The sequence below is a fragment of the Eucyclogobius newberryi genome, unplaced genomic scaffold, assembly GCF_026437365.1.
Source record: "Eucyclogobius newberryi isolate DKJ021-1_F unplaced genomic scaffold, fEucNew1.0.hap1 SCAF_18, whole genome shotgun sequence".
In the NCBI taxonomy this organism is placed as follows: domain Eukaryota; kingdom Metazoa; phylum Chordata; class Actinopteri; order Gobiiformes; family Gobiidae; genus Eucyclogobius; species Eucyclogobius newberryi.
Genome location: NW_027315812.1, coordinates 10,739,915 through 10,762,104, shown reverse-complemented (window position 1 = coordinate 10,762,104; position 22,190 = coordinate 10,739,915).

Here is a 22,190-nt window from a genome sequence, read left to right as displayed (position 1 = left end):
GCACTTTCTCTGGCATCGATTCTCACACACGAGCGTGGAGCGGCTTCTCCTCCCAAACGTTTGAAACGAGCTCGCGCCACCGCCGTTGCCAAGGTCACGGTTTGTATTTGCACATCCAGCTCGTCAAAGGCTGAAAGAGCTGGAGCCCCCGAAGCTGCTCCTGGCTCGCTCGCCCGCTCCACCGCCGCAGTCCAAACGCTTTGGGCAAAAAGCGAGAGACCGGGGAGGAGGTGCGGGGGGGGAGGTGCAGAGGACGAGGGGGGGAAGCGAGAAACCGGGAGGAGGTGCAGAGGACGAGGGGGGGAAGCGAGAGACCGGGAGGAGGTGCGGGGGGGAGGTGCAGAGGACGAGGGGGGGAAGCGAGAGACCGGGAGGAGGTGCAGAGGACGAGGGGGGGAAGCGAGAGACCGGGAGGAGGTGCAGAGGAAGAGGGGGCAAGCGAGAGACGGGGAGGAGGTGCGGAGGGGGAGGTGCAGAGGACGAGGGGGGCAAGTGAGAGACGGGGAGGAGGTGCGGGGGGGAGGTGCAGAGGACGAGGGGGGCAAGTGAGAGACGGGGAGGAGGTGCGGAGGGGGAGGTGCAGAGGACGAGGGGGGCAAGCGAGAGACGGGGAGGAGGTGCGGAGGGGGAGGTGCAGAGGACGAGGGGGGCAAGTGAGAGACGGGGAGGAGGTGCATAGGATGAGGGGGCAAGCGAGAGACCGGGAGGAGGTGCAGAGGACGAGGGGGGGAAGCGAGAGACGGGGAGGAGGTGCAGAGGACGAGGGGGGGAGCGAGAGACGGGGAGGAGGTGCAGAGGACGAGGGGGGGAAGCGAGAGACCGGGAGGAGGTGCAGAGGACGAGGGGGGAAGCGAGAGACGGGGAGGAGGTGCGGGGGGGGAGGTGCAGAGGACGAGGGGGGCAAGCGAGAGACGGGGAGGAGGTGCAGAGGACGAGGGGGGAGCGAGAGACGGGGAGGAGGTGCAGAGGATGAGGGGGCAAGCGAGAGACCGGGAGGAGGTGCAGAGGACGAGGGGGGGAGCGAGAGACCGGGAGGAGGTGCAGAGGACGAGGGGGGGAGCGAGAGACCGGGAGGAGGTGCAGAGGACGAGGGGGGGAAGCGAGAGACCGGGAGGAGGTGCAGAGGACGAGGGGGGGAAGCGAGAGACCGGGAGGAGGTGCAGAGGACGAGGGGGGGAAGCGAGAGACCGGGAGGAGGTGCAGAGGACGAGGGGGGGAGCGAGAGACTGTTAAGAGCGTCCAGCAGGTGCTTTTTACTTACTGGGACTTTTTTTTGAGTCATTCTGTATTGTCCTGTGCTCAGAGAATTTCAGTTTTCACCTACCCCCTATCCCCACCCACATCCCCCGTACATAACAACAATTCTAAGTCAAATTCAGACCTGGTTATACAAGAAGTGTTGCAAAGTCAATAGAAAAACAATGTAATGTATAAAAAAATACTAACATGTCTTCATTAACTATGTGTTTAGGTAATTAACCATTGTCTAATATAACTATAATTGATATTAGACTAGTTTAAGTTATTTATTTTGGCTGCAGATTTGTCTATTTTTAAGTTTTGTAAGTAAGACTTCTGAGACTTACGTTATATAAATAAAATAAATTAAATAAATTAAATAAATTAAATAAATTAAATAAATTAAATAAATTAAATAAATTAAATAAATTAAATAAATTAAACAAAAATACATTAAATACATTAAATACAAGAAATACAATAAAACATAAACAAATACGTTCAAACCAAATAAAAACGAATTAAAAACAACATAAAAATATATAAAATAATAAAAGACAGTCAATTAAAGCAGTATTTATGCCATGTTGGCTGCAAAGGATTATGGTCTGTGTAGTTCACCGTTTTATTTTCTAGCACTGCTGCACTTTCAGACAAGGAAGCGACACCTTTTGTCTGAAAAAATCTGATTCTATTATGAAGCTTGTTATAAAGATTTCACAATATTTCCATTTATCTAACATCCTTAAACACTCGGGCTAATCGCTCGGGACAGGCGGCAGGCAGAACACCGACCCCAGTGCCGCGGCGCGCCCGTTAGCAACACCTACATTAGCTCATTTGTTCAACTCGTCAGCCAGAGACGCATTCCAAACGTCTCAATTGAATCGGAGCGGTGAATAGTCTTTTCGGGGGACGGACAGGCCATTCAGGGAGCACCTTTTTAGGGTTTTTTTGTGGGACAGGAATGTAGATGGGCGTCTTACATGACCTCTCCAGGGGTCAGTGGTTGGACGGGGCGCAGCTTTTGTTAGTACACCTGGTGACGAGGCCTTGACAGCAGCACACAGGCTAAAGTTTCGAGGTTTTGTCCCGCGCCACAAGCCGTGCAGCCCGCATGGCTCTGAGGCGGATGGGAGAGGGACATAGCAACTGTAGCCGAGGGAAACATGGACACTTTTCTTTTATATCCAAATAAAAAGATAAACCTTCATAAGAGAGACAGTGAATTCAGTCTCACCGACATAAATCATGTTTTAATCTTGAAAATAAAACGTAAATCATATCGCATTGAATGATCGTTTGAAAAAAAATTGCAAAAAAATCGAATATTGCCTAGAATAATTCCAAAATATGTCACTAATCTTGCCTATCTCCATGGAAACAAGTGGACGACACTGTTTTTTGTTTCTGAAAGGCATTTATTTGCAAAAAAACTGGTCGGCTCTATGGAAGAATGCTTCTTTTTCAATACAAATAAAATATATATAAGCAATATAAACGCCTGTAGAGAAGGTTTATTAATGCCATACCATGGAACATTCCAGGTAAAGCAATCCAACATCCAAAAAGACGTGGCAACCAACAGAAAAGTGAAATGTAACAAAAAATGAGACAAAAATCTATTAAATCCAGCCCTTGTTGTACTGTATATAATGAAAAAACATACGTCCGACAATAAAATCAATGCATTGCAAACATTTTATATCTAGCTTTGTTTAAAATGACTTGAATTCAGATACATTTTCTCAATTTGAGTAGTTTTGACCAGGTTAGACTGAATTGCTTATGTAACGTAGAATATTTCACTGGTTTTAAGCCATTTCTGTTTCTTTAAACGATCATTTAACTTGAAATAAGAAGCGACATCTTAATAACAACAACCTAAACTCATGTCATTTTCATTTATTTAGAAGCCTTTTTATTTTACTTTGGCATCTCAATTACAGTACAGACTAAACTAAAAGGATTACAAGGCAATAACATGCGCCAAAGCAGACGTGTAAACAGACAAAACGCTCCGTCCATTCATAGTAACATCACATTATAATCTCATTGTCTGTCTCCGGACTATTCTGGAGTCCCGGCCGTGGACTCTGCTCACGTAACAACTCACTAACCGTCTGCTGCACGCGACCTCCGCAAACCCGGGATTGATTTTGACAAGTCCAATCAGCGCAGTTCCACTTTAACAACTACTGTCTATGGCGTAATTTGGGTTAAATTAGCCGTTACGCCAAAACGCTATTGAATCCCTCTCCCAAATTACGCCATTACATTCCAGTAATTTCTGCCGCTAGGTAAAATTACCCCGTATCACGCCATGTCCAGTTGGAGAGCGCTTTTCGACATTGGCGCGATCTCATTTTTTGAACACGCGCCAGTGGCAATTTGCAGACAATAAAAGCTACAAATTATCTTTAAGTCGCGCGTCTAATCTTAGCGATCGTGCATCTAAATCGGGACAGATGTTACCTGCTTGAGTCAACACAGCTGAGTAAGAGTGTCCGTCTAAACCACTAAATACTAGATCCCGGCAAGGAAATGTGGGAGTCTGGAAATAGCCCGGAGGCTGGTGCTGTTATTGTAGGGATTGAGGTGAATGATGCACAAGCTAGCGGGACGGTGGAGCCGGGCTTTGTTTGGATAAATACGTCCCCCAGATTACGCGGTTTGCCAGAAGTACGGCTCGCTGCTCGCCTTCTCCGCTTGTTCAAACATTGGACTGTTTTTCTTTCAAACTGCACAGGAATGAAAGAAGAAAAAGAAGAAGAAGAAAAAGAACCAACAACTTTGGCTTGCACATGTTGAAAATGTCCGTCGTGAAAGAGCTGCGATGTGCGGCTCCGGGACCGTTCTGAATGTCACACAATGGACTTTAAAACAACAAATGCGTTTACACTTTTGCGGTGATTTGGTATCATATTCGTCTATCCATTTTTTTTATTTTTTTTTTATTCATAACAGTCTGTATTGTGATCGACGGTGCAAAGAGCCAATAAAGACGTGAGCATTTTTTTCGCCGCAGTCCTTCGCATTGCGTCAGGCTTTCTTAAACGCTTCTCGTGCTGCAGGACATTCACACATGAATAAATAGCTGAAAAGGATCATTCTGGTGTTTTTAGTGCGTTTTTAGTGCATATAGTTCCTGTTGTGCATAATGTGTGCATAAGAGTGTTATTTTTAGAAAGACTATGAGAGGTTTTTTATAAGAGTTTTTTTAAATAAGAATTTGTCTTAAAAGAGTTCATTTATAAGAGGTTTTTGTTTTATAGGAGTTTTTTTTATAAGAGTTTTTTAAGTTATCTGTTTCTTTATTATTATACTTCTGGTCCTAATCTGTTTCTGTACTTAATCTGTGTTGCAACATTGAAATTTCCCCATTGTGAGACAAATACCGTATTTTCCGGACTATAAATCATAGTCATAGTTACAGTTCACACACTTATACTTATAATATACTTATATATTTATACTCATATACTTATACTCCGGAGCGACTTATATGTGATATTATTTGTTATTTTCACACTTGCAACCACATTTCATACTCTAATACTACTATTTTTGGCTGGTGCGACTTATAGTCCGGAAAATACGGTAAAGGTTATGTTATCTTATGTGTGCGGTGTTTGCGGCTCCATCAGAGGATCACGCGTTGGCCCTTCTCCTCAGGGATTGGCCCTCATCATCTCCAGGTTCAGGAGGTCAGTTATGGAAGACTTCTCTCTGTTGATGACCGGCTGGTGCTGAACACTCTCCACTTCTGCCCTCACCTGTGGCACGTCCATTTCCTCCAGGATGCGTAGGATCCATGCGTCAGAGTGGTTCTTCTCCTCCTCCTCCTCCTCCTCCTCCTCCTCCTCCTCCTCCTCCTCCTCCTCCTCCTCCTCCTCCTCCTCCTCCTCCTCCTCCTTCTTCTTCTTCTTCTTCTTCTTCTTCTTCTTCTTCTTCTTCTTCTTCTTCTTCTTCTTCTTCTTCTTCTTCTTCTTCTTCTTCTTCTTCTTCTTCTTCTTCTTCTTCTTCTTCTCCTTCTTCTTCTCCTCCTCCTTCTTCTTCTTCTTCTTCTTCTTCTTCTTCTTCTTCTTCTTCTTCTTCTTCTTCTTCTTCTTCTTCTTCTTCTTCTTCTTCTTCTTCTCCTTCTTCTTCTCCTCCTTCTTCTTCTCCTTCTTCTTCTCCTTCTTCTTCTCCTTCTTCTTCTTCTCCTCCTCCTCCTCCTCCTCCTCCTCCTCTGCCTAAACTGACCACATTGTGATTTATGCTCGCGGTCAGTTTTCAGACACATTTATGGACGCCGGCCACAAACAACAAAGTCAACAGAGACTTAAAGCACAACCTGGACAGAGTCAACACTCTCAATACGCTTCACCTCTTCAACTCAATCTGCTCGGCTTCTTCAACGACCACATTATGAGAGGGAAAAAAGCAACAGAAAAAAACCACCACTTCCGACGGTGAATGCCTTCAAAGTGCTCCACCCGCACCACCTTTCTCTCCCTCCGTCTCTTCCTCCCTCTCTCCACCATAAAGGAGACTTCCTTGGGGTTTTTCATAAAGAGGGTTCACCGGGGTCAGCTCTGAAGTATTGTGGACCAAACGCTTTGACTTCCCGAGCACCTGCCACCTGCTGCTCAGTCTCCGAGCGGAAGCAGAAAAAGAGAGAAAGAAGTGCTGATCCACCATTTTTATACAAACGAGATAAATGTTGGATCGTTGCGAAGCTGAAGATGAATATTAATCAGCGATATAGATATATATATAAATAAGTCATGTTTGTGATTGCGTTACCATTTTTGTCGGCACTATGGACAAGGATTTTCAATAAGCAATCTCCTTATTTAATGCAACGTTTTTTTGCAGGTAGAGAACGGACTGGGCAGTGGCAGTTTCTCCTGTTTGTCTGAAAATATGTATGTTTAATGCCACAATGTGGGACATTCTTCACAAGAGACAAGAGGGTGTGTTTAAAGCTCCAGCATTATTCACACGTCAGAAACCACTCATCACTCACACCACGTTTGTCTTTAGATCAATATTTCTCTCTCTCTCTTACTCTTTATTTCATTTATTTATTTTGATGGTGTGGCGTGGAGCGTGTCCTTTGAAGACGTACAGCTACAGAAGACGTACAACTACAGAAGACGTGAAACTACAGAGGACGTACAACTACAGAAGACGTACAACTAAAGAAGACGTACAACTGCAGAAGACGTACAACTACAGAAGACGTACAACTGCAGAAGACGTACAACTACAGAGGACGTACAACTACAGAAGACGTACAACTACAGAAGACGTACAACTGCAGAAGACGTACAACTACAGAGGACGTACAACTACAGAGGACGTACAACTACAGAAGACGTACAACTACAGAAGACGTACAACTGCAGAAGACGTACAACTACAGAAGACGTGAAACTACAGAAGACGTACAACTACAGAAGACGTACAACTACAGAAGACGTACAACTGCAGAAGACGTACAACTACAGAAGACGTACAACTGCAGAAGACGTACAACTGCAGAAGTAAAAAAAATAAATTAAAAATAAATTAAATTGAAAAAAAAAGAACATGAAGTGGTACAAATACTCCACACATTCTCACACTGCAGTCACACTGTAGTTGGTTTAATATCTTTGTTCAGTGGGAGAAGTGAAGGTGGCGATCTGAAGCATTGAAGTCCCACAGTTTTCCTTTTTCGAGACCTGCTCTTTCCTCCTTCCTGCCGGGACTCTCCCCTTGAGTCTCCGCTGATTAATCAAAGTGCTCCATCATCAAACATGGCCGCTCAAAGACGGATCCACTGGCGCCTCGGCTGAGCGTGTAATTTCCACACATCGCCGCGCAAATTGAAGGGCAATTGTGCATGTCGTGTAGAAGATAAAGCGCTGACCACAAACCAGTCATAAAGAGGAGACGCGCCGCCAACATTTTTTTTCCTTTTTATCTTTAGGAAGCCGACCGACCGCGTGCACAAAGGCGAGAGAAGAGGTTCAAAGCCGGCGAGTAAAACCGAGATGTGATGACACGAGCCTGCATGTACCTGCACGGGCCCTCACGCCTCAGCTGGTTCCACGGGACGGAAACGAGGGAGGAAGTCAGCTGACGTGTGATGGGTCTGCAGTCTTTGTTCAGTCTGGAGTTTGGGGGCAAAGGTCGGAAATCTGGGACAATTTGCTTTTCAAAATAAAGGTGTTTTGTCCTGGTTTGTGGTCCTTTACCTTCCCTCAGAAAGCTGTACTGTCACTCAAACACAAAGATTGTTGTGAGTTGAAAGGATTCTAAGACCTGAGAATCATATAGAGGTTACATTTTATGGATATTTGGAAAAGAGAATTCTGGACAAAAAATGTTATTATTTTGAAATGGGTTGGGAGTGGGAAGCTGAAGCCCAGACCGATGCCCTCGACTTCTAGAACATGGTTTTGTATCGCCTTAGAATGATTCAAGTTGCTTCATTTAATTCAAGTTTAAGTCTGTCATTGTCTGTTCGTCGTTGGCAGAAGAGTGGCTTAGTGGCTCGCTCTCTGGCCTCACAGCAAGCAGGTTCCAGGTTGGACTCCCAGATCTGTCTGTGCGGGGTTCTCCAAGTGTCTGAGTGGGTTTCCTTCCAGGCTCTCCAGTTTCCTTCATCCAAGGTTCTGACCAAGCCTCGCTCAGATCTGGAGATTGAAGGACGGGCCAGATGCAGAGACACATTTACCCACAGTAAAGTTGACCTTAACCGTACCATTTTTTATATCTTAATAGCTCCGTGCTGTCAAATGAAAGACAGCTCTTGCAAACTTCGATCAACATCTTCGACTTCTTTCAGTATTTCACACTAAACATAGACATTTTGCCAAGCTTACAACATTGTAACTGAGCCCTGGACTAATCAGGTGATGTTAGAGTCATAAAAGGGCAGAAAAATCTTGTATAAAAGAGCAGAAAATGTAAAAAGATTCTCAAAAACGTTTACATGTCCATCTTTTTTTGAACTGATGACTGTATTTAGGCCAACGAGATCCTGGTTCTGATCAATTTGCCATTTTCTTCCTGGTTTAGTCCCGAGATCTGCATCTTAAATGTGGCACGAAGCAGTTTCTGTCGCCGACCCTGCCAGTTTGCTTTCGGTCGGTGGTTGCTGGATGTTCTGCTTGAGTACAATGACATTAAGATGATGGTTTTGGGGCCTTAGAATAGCTCGACTGTGGTGGGCACTTGGAGATGTGCTCCTATAATTTAACTTCATGTAATACACTCCAGTTTGGATTGAGAGAACATATGGACTTGTCTGTGTGTGGCCTCCACCGTCATGAACCAGACTCTCTCCATCTCTTTTCTCCGAGCCCAGAGGAAAGAAAAGTGGCCGGGGGGAAAACGTCCACCCAATAATACGCCCTTTGGCTGGTTGGCCTCCAAATGGTGTGGTTTTATTTTGCATGGCACCTTGAAAACACCACCGCTGTGTTTCTGGGCACGTTTCCTTTGACAATGACAACATTTATCGTGATTTATGACTAGGTTCGCATCAAAGGTTCCTCTGAGGTAAAAGAAGGTGCAGTGTAACTTTCCGTGGAGATGTCGATGCTGTTTGAAAGGTGGCAGAAAACACACTGGTTTCCATGGAGACGAGCAGGTCAGGTCTGTGAGGGGGCCACCATGCTTTAGTAACAATGTTTTCCAAGGTAGTAATAGCAAATATGTATGAAAAATAATGTGTATGCTAAACTGGGCAGCAATGCTAAACACACCACCAGAAAAACTGTACAGGACAATGGTTTATGATAATTTGGAACACTGATTTATATTATTAGTTGCTTTGATTGCTTCCATTGTTGAAATATTATTAAGTTAGCAGCCATAGACATTCAATGAGGTTCAGTCTGACCAAAGCAAGCATTATAAGACAACTGGTCACTCTGTAATGGTCAGTTAAACCTTACTTTAATTACTTTTTAACATGTTTATGAGTGAGTTTTTGTAACGTTGACTCTACAATATTTTAGAGGTGCACTTAGTAACTGTCTTGGTTTTAGTTTAGTCTTTATTTGTCAGGAACCATGTACAAAATCTTTAATCTTCAAGAGAAAAGATGATCTGCACCAGATTTAGCTACTGCTACTTTCAATCTGCAGTCCCTGGGCAGGCGAACACATCACAATAATAAAAGTACACATTTCATTACAATTACAACACATGTTACATTTCATTATTAACATTAGCTCAGTAAAATACACTATAAAACAAATTCATATAAAATTTATTCAGACAAAAATACGGCTAAAATCTAAGTTGGCTGATGTTGGCACCACTTTTTCAAATTTTGAGTGAAGTTATGAATCTCTACAGACAATTTCAGACTCTCTGGGGGATGATTCCACTGTCTGATAATTAAAAAAGAAAAGGCCGATTGTGCAAAGGCCGAGAATCTTTTCAGGATGTTGCAATTTCTGCTGCTGTGGAGCTGTGAAGGGTCCATCACCTGTTCGTCTCCATGGTTTTATTTATTTTTTATGCCTTCCAGGTTTCCATAGGACACTTATTATGCAATTGACAATATAATACGTTTTTTTCTGAGCCTCAGAAAACAATCCATTTCAAGTTCCCTAGAGATCTGGAGGTTTTCTGGGCTGTTTCTACCTCCATAAATCACCGTCAGGCGTGTTCTGAGCATTACTGCCAGAATGCATCCATATCAACTGCGCGCTTACATTAGCACGCTGGGGACACGCTAGTTTTCGTGAACACACTCTACGTCACTTTCTGTCTAAACAACACATCATTATGTTTTACTTTCCCAGCAATTACAAGTGCAAAATCTGCCTCTCGCATGTCAGAGAATCAGATATTAATTCGGGTCAGTATTTACATCAGATGCCCTCCCTTCTAGCATGCTGCATTTACCCTCTAGCACAATATCCTCTGGCTCATGACCTCTTAAGGCGTTGCAACTGTACACTCTTTGTTTCACAAGTGTCTCGCTCATAACTCGATTTCACCACCCGTTTCTCTGCCGACAGCCCCGACCCGAAGTGCATTGAAAGGCGTGATGTTTTTGGAACGCGCTTTTCATCCGTCGGAGCAACTGGACAAATTGGGGACAGCTGAAGCCACAGACAGCTGCTCGCGTTCCCATTAACTCATGAGGTAATTGGACTGCGTGTTTGCGCTGCGAAGGCCGGGGCCGGGTGGTCAAAATGTCAGGTGCGAGACAGCCTTGTGTTTTATTAAAAAGCAAGAGGGGAGAATATGCAGAAGTGGTCGGAATAATGCGTTTAGCACATTTATAGCGCAGTACTGGAGGTGGTGGGACATGGTTAGTTTGTGGTCGAACTTTAGCTCCAAATTGTCCGATTGTTTTTGAAGATAATATTGCTTTGCTTGGAGTAACTTGAGTATTTGAACAATTAAATATGCACTGGATTATTAGACTATGTCAGCTCCGCCGCTGTTTGTGTCCATGGAGATGTCGTTGAATTGCGATGGCGTTCAATGAAACTGTTATGTTCAATGAAGCCGGAATGTCTGGAAAATTGCTCGTCTCGTTGGAGGTAGATAAGGGTAATGCCAACTTTCCAGGCAAGGCAAGAACATCTACGGAGACAAACATAGTGAACCTTAAGAAAAAAAAATGTACGTCTCTTTTTTAGTTTGAGTTTGTTTTTGTTTTGGCCTGATTACACCAAAACTAAATAAATGTGAGTTTAGTTCAGTGTGAAGGTTTCCTTTTTACTCACTTTTTTTAATCACTTAACATTCCTTCCATGTCCTATTGATTGTGTGAGCAGTGCTTTGGTCGACTGTGTTGTTTTTAAAGTGATTTTTGAATAAAGTTGGGTTGAGAGAGTTTTGAGGAGTTTATTAGCTCCTTTCTTTTAAACTATTGTGATTGGTGCTGCTCGGTGGTGGAGCAATTAAGTCGTAGCACACGTACGCCAGGCTCTGAGTGCAGCCGGCCGCAGTGTCAGGAGTTTAAATCTTGACTCCGACAATGTACTTCTCTCTCTTCCCCATGTTAACTTTCCTGTCTGATAGAGCCTTCGGGCCCAAAAAGTATTTTTTTTAAAACCTATTTCGATTAATCTATTTAATTTTTTTTACATTGTCTACACCCCCAACGACCTCAGACTAACTCTAATCACACACAAGTGAGGTCAAAGGCCTTGCCCATGGACTAAGGTTGTCAAAAGTATTTAAAATCGGACACTAATCAATTCTAAAACTATAACATTTGAAGCATCAATACTGGAAAAGATTCACACTTCAAACACTTTTCCTGAACAGTTTTAGAACGATCTTGAGCTTTATAAGAACTGGTAAGACCACATTACAACATGAAGAAAGTATAATTGATTTGGGTTGAAAATTACAGTCTATCATTGTATCAAAATGGGTATCGAGCCAATTCCTTATTATCTAAATGGAGTTTCACATTTTAGTATTGTGACTAAACACTATAACCATGGACACAGTAACAGTATATACCGTATATACAGTAAGTCGCACCTTTTTAAATAGTTTTGGCCGGGGTGCGACTTATACTTATATTTATACTTATATACTTATACTCCGGAGTGACTTATATGTGATATTATTTGTTATTTTCACACTTGCAACTGCATTTCATACTCCAGTGCAACTTATATGTTTTTTTCTTCTCTATTATGCATTTTTTGGCTGGAGCGACTTATACTCCAGTGCGACTTATACTCCAGAAAATACGGTAGTCGGGAATCAAACCAACAACCTGCATCAAACCATCTCCTGCTGCTCCTGTCTTGAGTCTTCACACCTCTGTAAAAAAAAAAAAAAAAAAGACACCCTTGCTCTATGAATTGTATGAGCTCTGTGTTTGAATTATAGATCGTCCTGGATGCGTTCGCCAGGTGTGATTGAACGAGAGGGCAGGCAGTGGGCACAACTTCACACCCTGTGCCCACGCCGCCAAACCGGAATCACAACTCAGGGGGAAAAAGAAAAAAAAGAGAAATAAGAGGGGAAAAAAGAGAAAAAAATTGAAAAAAGTTGGAAAAAAATTTAAAAATTAAAAAAAAAGAAGAAAAAAAAAGAAGAAAAAAAAGAAAAATAACGAGAAAAACTAGCGCCACAGCTCTGCAGCCCTCAGCATTTCCCCGCCCGTCCCGCTCAGTGGCATCAGTAGGACCATGAGAGCGCCCTGTTTGACCAGCGGCTTCATAAAGTCATCATGTTCCCTTATGAAAACTGGCACTCGTGGGAAAAGGTCCTGACTGACCGTTTCCCTCGGATTCCATATTCCTTGAGCGTGTCTTTCGATATCTCGCCGGAGCCAAAACACACAAACGATGATATTTTATGATGCCGCTCGTTGCAGATGTATTTGCAGATGTTTGCGGAGGAAAGCATAGGATAATATTGTCAAAATACGTCTGGGATAAACGTCTCTGGATGCCATGTACAGCTAATTACAATGTTGATTCTAGCGACGGTGAATAAATCGCTGTCGTATTTCGAGATAAATTGCATCGTATTGCAGATAAATGTGAAATGTATGTTAGCTTGACTGGGGCTTACATTATATTTGTGTGTGAAAGTAAAGTGACGGAAGAGAATGGTTTAATTTACTGTACGCTTAACATAATTATTCAATCTGTAGCTCCAGTTGTGTGCGCATAATTACACTGATGTGGCATATTTGCAGTAGTTTCACCAAAAGTCTAAATCCGATGCCAAACAGGGATTTTATTCTTTGGGAAAGTTGAAATAAGTCTGGCCTATGATTAAGTGTTGGGTGAAGATGTAGGATATTGTTCATAAATGACTGTTTAATTCAGTGGCAAAACTTAATTGATGATTATTACATATCTTGTAATACCACATTGAAGTGTTTAAGTGACCAAAACGCCAGCTGCAGTGGCACAAAACCACATTTGTACATGTCAAGGTCGACTCAAGCAACACCATGAGTAAAACTAATTATACACGGAATGAAAATATAGACACTTTTGATCGTGTTTTTTCTTTTTCTTTTCCATAAACACGATTCCTCTCAAATATTGTTCACAAATCTGTTTTACTGAGGCATTCAGAATCAGAATTAGTGGTATCTCCATATTAATATAAAGATACAAGTTGCTCATGAGATGACATGGATATTGCACAGGTGTGCCTTAGGCTGGCCACAGTTTAAGTTTTGAGCATGTTTGGGACGCTTCAGAGTGTTGATTTCAATATGGAAAAGGCTCGATTCCACAATGATCATTTAAAAAACACTCATTTCAGACAAAACAAGTGCATCTCCAGCATAACATAATAATAGTTTCTAATGCACTGCCTGTCCAAGTCGCCACAGGACAAAGGGACACACATTCACTGTGGCATAGTTTAAAAAACTCCTGAAATATTAAAAGATGTATTTCCGTGAGCTCTGCCCTCTGGGAGAAGTTTCCTGATAATTGCCGGTATTTAATGTATTTGTTTACACTGCATACGTTGACTACACTTATTTTTCTATGAAGTATCAATAGTAGTTCAAAAGAGTGTGTAGTGTAGTGTACTTTTCTGGATACTTCATTGTGCACTGAGCTGCTGATTATGTTTGGGCTGAACTTTAAGGCTGATCTACTGAAACCCACAGGAACGCCCTTAGGTGGAGGGGCTCGGGTGGAGGGGCTCGGGTGGAGGGGCTCGGGTGGAGGGGCTCGGGTGGAGGGGCTCAGGTGGAGGCGCTCGGGTGGAGGCCCTCAGGTGGAGGCCCTCAGGTGGAGGCCCTCAGGTGGAGGCCCTCAGGTGGAGGCGCTCGGGTGGAGGCCCTCAGGTGGAGGCCCTCAGGTGGAGGCGCTCGGGTGGAGGCCCTCAGGTGGAGGCGCTCGGGTGGAGGCCCTCGGGTGGAGGCCCTCAGGTGGAGGCGCTCGGGTGGAGGCCCTCAGGTGGAGGCCCTCAGGTGGAGGCGCTCGGGTGGAGGCCCTCAGGTGGAGGCCCTCAGGTGGAGGCGCTCGGGTGGAGGCCCTCAGGTGGAGGCCCTCAGGTGGAGGCGCTCGGGTGGAGGCCCTCAGGTGGAGGCCCTCAGGTGGAGGCCCTCAGGTGGAGGCGCTCGGGTGGAGGCCCTCAGGTGGAGGCGCTCGGGTGGAGGCCCTCAGGTGGAGGCCCTCAGGTGGAGGCGCTCGGGTGGAGGCCCTCAGGTGGAGGCCCTCAGGTGGAGGCGCTCGGGTGGAGGCCCTCAGGTGGAGGCGCTCGGGTGGAGGCCCTCAGGTGGAGGCGCTCGGGTGGAGGCCCTCAGGTGGAGGCGCTCGGCTGGAGCTGGGGGGAATCAAATAAATTTTCTTCAAGCTCTGGTTCATTTAATTAGTTTTTCAGCCTCAGTAAAGTCATATTAGTCAGTGCGTTCTCTGCTTCAGATGTTTAATCGGGGCGTGTCAGATCATTGCAGATGAAGAGGAAGACGTCTTACAGGTTGTTCATTGAAAATCATGAATAATTATAATTTTATACAAGCAAAAAGACAAGTCATCAGGTCATTAATGAAGTAAGAGAGCTTCGTTCATGTTAATGATTTATACAGGGAAAACCCAATGAGACAAGTTCTTGGGTAAACTATTAAAACACAAGACAAACACAGGATATGGACACTAAACAAGTGCACTGGCCTTAACCAGTGCTTTAACATCATTAAAAGGCATAAAATGATTTAATTTAAAAAAGTCTCTGTGTTTTGTTCCACTTGTAAATTAAACATGTCCTGAGACCTCAAACAGTGAAAACTTGAACTGATGTGCAATAAACTAGATAGATAATCAGGCAAAATGCAAACTAGAGCCTCAGACACAAACAAAAGGCAGAGCTGTTCTCTTCACATCCAATGATCACATTCTACTTTAGAGTCTAATTCACAGTGGTGAGTTCTGTTTCCTTCTCCTGTAATGAACCTTAGAGCTAAACCTTACAGCTGAACCTCAGAGCTGAACCACAGAGCTGAACCTTAGAGCTGAACCTCAGAGCTGAACCTTAGAGCTGAACCTTAGAGCTGAACCTCAGAGCTGAACCTTAGAGCTGAACCTTAGAGCTGAACCTCAGAGCTGAACCACAGAGCTGAACCTTAGAGCTGAACCTCAGAGCTGAACCTCAGAGCTGAACCTTAGAGCTGAACCTTAGAGCTGAACCTTAGAGCTGAACCTCAGAGCTGAACCTCAGAGCTGAACCTTAGAGCTGAACCTTAGAGCTGAACCTCAGAGCTGAACCTCAGAGCTGAACCTTAGAGCTGAACCTTAGAGCTGAACCTCAGAGCTGAACCTCAGAGCTGAACCTCAGAGCTGAACCTTAGAGCTGAACCTCAGAGCTGAACCTCAGAGCTGAACCTCAGAGCTGAACCTCAGAGCTGAACCTTAGAGCTGAACCTTAGAGCTGAACCACAGAGCTGAACCTCAGAGCTGAACCTTAGAGCTAGACCTCAGAGCTGAACCTCAGAGCTGAACCTTAGAGCTGAACCTTAGAGCTGGACCTTGGAGCTGAACCTGAGAGCTGAACCTCAGAGCTGAACCTCAGAGCTGAACCTCAGAGCTGAACCTTAGAGCTGAACCTCAGAGCTGAACCTCAGAGCTGAACCTCAGAGCTGAACCTTAGAGCTGAACCTCAGAGCTGAACCTTAGAGCTGAACCACATAGCTGAACCTTAGAGCTGAACCTTAGAGCTGGACCTCAGAGCTGGACCTTAGAGCTGAACCTCAGAGCTGAACCTCAGAGCTGAACCTTAGAGCTGAACCTCAGAGCTGAACCTTAGAGCTGAACCTCAGAGCTGAACCTTAGAGCTGAACCTTAGAGCTGAACCTCAGAGCTGAACCTCAGAGCTGAACCTTAGAGCTGAACCTCAGAGCTGAACCTCAGAGCTGAACCTCAGAGCTGAACCTTAGAGCTGGACCTCAGAGCTGAACCTCAGAGCTGAACCTTAGAGCTGAACCATAGAGCTGGACCTCAGAGCTGAACCTCAGAGCTGAACCTCAGAGCTGAACCTTAGAGCTGAACCTTAGAGCTGGACCTCAGAGCTGAACCTTAGAGCTGAACCTCAGAGCTGAAACTTAGAGCTGGACCTCAGAGCTGAACCTCAGAGCTGAACCTTAGAGCTGAACCATAGAGCTGAACCTCAGAGCTGAACCTTAGAGCTGAACCTTAGAGCTGGACCTCAGAGCTGGACCTTAGAGCTGGACCTCAGAGCTGGACCTTAGAGCTGGACCTCAGAGCTGGACCTTAGAGCTGAACCTCAGAGCTGAACCTGAGAGCTGAACCTTAGAGCTGAACCTTAGAGCTGAACCTTAGAGCTGGACCTCAGAGCTGAACCTTAGAGCTGAACCTCAGAGCTGAACCTCAGAGCTGAACCTCAGAGCTGAACCTTAGAGCTGAACCTCAGAGCTGGACCTTAGAGCTGAACCTCAGAGCTGAACCTTAGAGCTGGACCTCAGAGCTGAACCTTAGAGCTGGACCTCAGAGCTGGACCTTAGAGCTGAACCTTAGAGCTGAACCTGAGAGCTGAACCTTAGAGCTGAACCTCAGAGCTGAACCTTAGAGCTGAACCTCAGAGCTGAACCTTAGAGCTGAACCTCAGAGCTGAACCTTAGAGCTGAACCGTAGAGCTGGACCTCAGAGTTGAACCTTAGAGCTGAACCTTAGAGCTAAACCTTAGAGCTGAACCTCAGAGCTGAACCTTAGAGCTGGACCTGAGAGCTGAACCTCAGAGCTGGACCTCAGAGTTGAACCTTAGAGCTGAACCTTAGAGCTAAACCTCAGAGCTGGACCTCAGAGCTGAACCTTAGAGCTAAACCTCAGAGCTGGACCTCAGAGCTGGACCTCAGAGCTGAACCTTAGAGCTAAACCTCAGAGCTGAACCTTAGAGCTAAACCTCAGAGCTGGACCTTAGAGCTCAACCTCAGAGCTGGACCTCAGAGCTAAACCTTAGAGCTGAACCTCAGAGCTGAACCTTAGAGCTGGACCTCAGAACTGGACCTCAGAGCTGGACCTCAGAGCTGAACCTTAGAGCTAAACCTCAGAGCTGGACCTCAGAGCTGAACCTCAGAGTTGAACCTTACAGCTGGACCTCAGAGCTGGACCTCAGAGCTGGACCTCAGAGCTGGACCTCAGAGTTGAACCTTAGAGCTGAACCTTAGAGCTAAACCTCAGAGCTGGACCTCAGAGCTGAACCTTAGAGCTAAACCTCAGAGCTGGACCTCAGAGCTGAACCTTAGAGCTCAACCTCAGAGCTGGACCTCAGAGTTGAACCTTAGAGCTGAACCTTAGAGCTAAACCTTAGAGCTGGACCTCAGAGCTGGACCTCAGAGCTGGACCTCAGAGCTGGACCTTAGAGCTGAATAATAAACTGAGTTCAGAGGTTTTAACACTGTAGAATGCACACACATATATATATATATATATATATATATATATATATATATATATATATATATATATATATATATATATATATATATATATTATATATATATATATATATATATATATATAATATCACCATAATCTAGAACTGAGAGAAATGTCGCTTAGATTAACGGTTTTCTACAAATAAGAGGAAAAAACGTTGTATTTCTAAAGAACAATGACAACCAGCTCTAAGATTATTCATGAACTCTTGTACGTGTTTGTTGAAGGAGAGTTTATCATCGATCCAGATACAACTATTTGTAATAGTACTTGTTCAATCATAATATTACCCTCAAGCGTAAGAATAGATGTATTTTTGTGTCTTTTGGAGAACAGCATACATTTCATCTGAATTCATGAATCATTTTAAATTAACACAGAGTTAAAACCCTCTTGAATATTAAGACCTTATCTACAGAACTGCATCATCAGCATCATGTGCATCATCTGCATCATCTGCATCATCAGCATCATGTGCATCATCTGCATCATCAGCATCATGTGCATCATCTGCATCATCAGCATCATGTGCATCATCTGCATCATCTGCATCATCTGCATCATCTGCATCATCAGCATCATGTGCATCATCTGCATCATGTGCATCATCTGCATCATCTGCATCATCAGCATCATGTGCATCATCTGCATCATCAGCATCATGTGCATCATCTGCATCATCTGCATCATGTGCATCATCTGCATCATCTGCATCTTGTGCATCATCTGCATCATCTGCATCATGTGCATCATCTGCATCATCAGCATCATGTGCATCATCTGCATCATCTGCATCATGTGCATCATCTGCATCATCTGCATCATGTGCATCATGTGCATCATCTGCATCATCAGCATCATGTGCATCATCTGCATCATCTGCATCATGTGCATCATCTGCATCATCTGCATCATGTGCATCATCTGCATCATCTGCATCATCAGCATCATGTGCATCATCTGCATCATCAGCATCATGTGCATCATCTGCATCATCTGCATCATGTGCATCATCTGCATCATCTGCATCTTGTGCATCATCTGCATCATCTGCATCATGTGCATCATCTGCATCATCTGCATCATCAGCATCATGTGCATCATCTGCATCATCTGCATCATGTGCATCATCTGCATCATCTGCATCATGTGCATCATCTGCATCATCAGCATCATGTGCATCATCTGCATCATCTGCATCATGTGCATCATCTGCATCATCTGTATCATCTGCTTCATGTACATCATCTGTATCATCTGCATCATGTGCATCATCTGCATCATCTGCATCATCAGCATCATGTGCATCATCTGCATCATCTGCATCATGTGCATCATCTGCATCATCTGCATCATGTGCATCATCTGCATCATCTGCATCATGTGCATCATCTGCATCATCTGTATCATCTGCTTCATGTACATCATCTGTATCATCTGCATCATGTGCATCATCTGCATCATCTGCATCATGTGCATCATCTGCATCATCTGCATCATCTGCATCATCTGCATCATCTGCATCATCTGCATACAGGCGGACGCTCCCTTGTTTTAGATTAGGCCCCTCCCTGACAGCATGACGCACCAATAACACGGCCCTCCACACTCCCCTGTCAAGCCTCCACCGAGAAGAGCGTTTGTGCAGTAAATAATGAAGTTGTCAAGGCGGCGGCAGTTTCAAGGAGTTCGACGCCGCCATAACAACATCGCCTGTAGGGACGATTTTGTAACATTAAAACTCACATTAGAATACGACTGCTGCGTGTCAAAGATGCAGCGCGCTTTTCATACACTTATTTATTTGTGTTTTTTTTGTTTTCTCTCAGCTTCTTCTTCCACCTTGACTTTTCCCTCCACCACCTCCTTCAGATCAGTCGTGTACAGCGGAATACATTTGGATTAATTGCGTTTTCCATGCCAAGCGAGTCGTCTTTTTTCCGCTACGGGGACGAGGAAGGAGTGAAAAAATATATGGCCTGCCACCTCTTCCCCGGCACCGTACAGCGCCTTGCCCAGTAAAAACAGAGGTAATTAAATCTCCCAAGCCTTATTAAAAATACAGCTGTCTGACACGGAGCTCCACGACGGGGCTAAGCGGATGTAACGGTTCTATTCCAGTGACACTCCATTTAAATACTTTCGTGAGAATTGCACAGGGCGGCGGCTTAATAATGGGTGATGTCATAGGTCCGGCCGAACATATTGGCGATTGAGGTATTTGTAAAGGGAAGAGTTGATTTTTTTAATTGGCTTTTTCCCCGTTTAAGAATCCCCCGCGCTCCCCGGGAAACGTGATGTGTGAGGTTAACACTTCCTCTCCGACGGTGAGGAAACGGTTCCGCTGATTTAAACTGATTGGGACTAAATTAAAGACCGCACCGCCGGCTCAGGACGAGATGCCTGGAATTAGATGAAGTCAGAGGCTTCGGAAAGATTCAATCAAAATAATTGGGAATGCGTTTTCACAGACTTGCTTTTTACCAGTTAAAAATGCAATATTGTACTCTTTGGACAATGGGCTGGATACAAGAACAAAGTATTTGAACCAGACTCAGGTTAAATCCAGAGTCCACAAGGGCAAATTAAGACTTTAAAGATCCCATATTATACTATTTTTCCCGTTTCGTAGTCGGAAAAGTCAAAATGTGCATGACATAGGCCCTTTAACGTGTAGGAAAGAGAAGTTAAAGTTTTTGTGCGGGTTAAGCAAAGTCAGTGATCTTGTTTTTCCAGATTTTGTTCCAGAAATGGCTGATTTATACTCACGCAAATGTTTGATTGAAATTGGTTGTTGTTGTCGTTTTTGCATTTACTGTAGCATAAGAATTAGATTCTTTACATCAGATATTGTGGCTGTACCGGCTTGTCAATGTCCGATCTCTTCAGCTCACTAGGACAGGGTCAGTGCTTCAGAGACCATCTGGTGCCGCAGTGGGACGGCTTGTGTCACGTCACCCACACTGTGTAAAGCGCTTTGACTGAAGGTGGAAAATAAGAATATATTTCTCATGAAAAAGCTGTGTTCTGTGACTTTTACTGCTGGTGAAGTCCTCGATCAGAACTCTGCATCAGTGTGTCCACATGCTGCTGGGTCATTTGTTGTTTGTTTTGTGTTTTTTTTTTCACATTTTAATTAAGTTAAGATAAGATAAGATAAGATAACCTTATCAGTTATCCCACAACCCACAATGGGGAAATTTCATTGTTGCAACACAGATTAGATACAAAAGTAAATCATTTTTAAACAGATTACTTATAAAAACACTCTTGTTGAAAAACGATTATAAAAAAAACTCTTATACTAATAATAATAACACTCTTATTTACAGCTGTTATATGGACAGAGAATATTGCACCAGGATGATTGACATTATGTCACACTATTGCACATGAGTATGACAGTATTGCACATGAGTATGACAGTATTGCACATGAATATGTCAGTATTGCACACGAATATGTCAGTATTGCACACGAATATGTCAGTATTGCACATGAATATGTCAGTATTGCACACGAATATGTCAGTATTGCACACGAATATGTCAGTATTGCACATGAGTATGACAGTATTGCACATGAATATGTCAGTATTGCACATGAATATGTCAGTATTGCACACGAATATGTCAGTATTGCACACGAATATGTCAGTATTGCACATGAGTATGTCAGTATTGCACATGAATATGTCAGTATTGCACACGAATATGTCAGTATTGCACACGAATATGTCAGTATTGCACATGAGTATGACAGTATTGCACATGAATATGTCAGTATTGCACACAAATAAGTCAGTATTGCACACGAATATGTCAGTATTGCACATGAGTATGACAGTATTGCACATGTGTATGACAGTATTGCACATGAGTATGGCAGTATTGCACACGAATATGTCAGTATTGCACACAAATAAGTCAGTATTGCACACAAATATGTCAGTATTGCACACGAATAAGTCAGTATTGCACACAAATATGACAGTATTGCACATGATTACGAAGCTATTGTAGAAAATGTAGAAAAAACAATAGTTTGGATTGGTAAAGGGTTTGTGGCCATATAATATGATTAATTGAATTCAAATGTGAACGTAGAGACATGTTTAACTGACTAAGTTTCAACGCAAGACTAAAAACAGCCAAAATCACATGAGTGTTTGTCACTAAAATGCCCTGGGGACCTTTGATTTTGTTGAAATATAGTTGATAAAACGTCATCAGACGGGACCAAAAAACACAAATAACGCTCGTAATAATTACCAGTGGTCCAAAGTTGAAACTGATCTTGTGCGAAAAGGGCTTATGTTTAAAACACCAGGAAGTGATGGATAAATAAAAAGCTTCATGTGAACCTCTGACAAAGAGTGTCGAGTTCCATCACAAGTGTAAACAACAAAACTTAAAGGTGTCAAATGCCTCACCTTGAGCCGACCTCCTTCACCAAACACTCCCTTCAGCTGCGGCCACGTGTCCACGATCTCAGTCTGAAACGCTCGTCTTCGCTGCATCATGTGGGCGACCGGCTCTTCCACCCCAAATCTGTAAC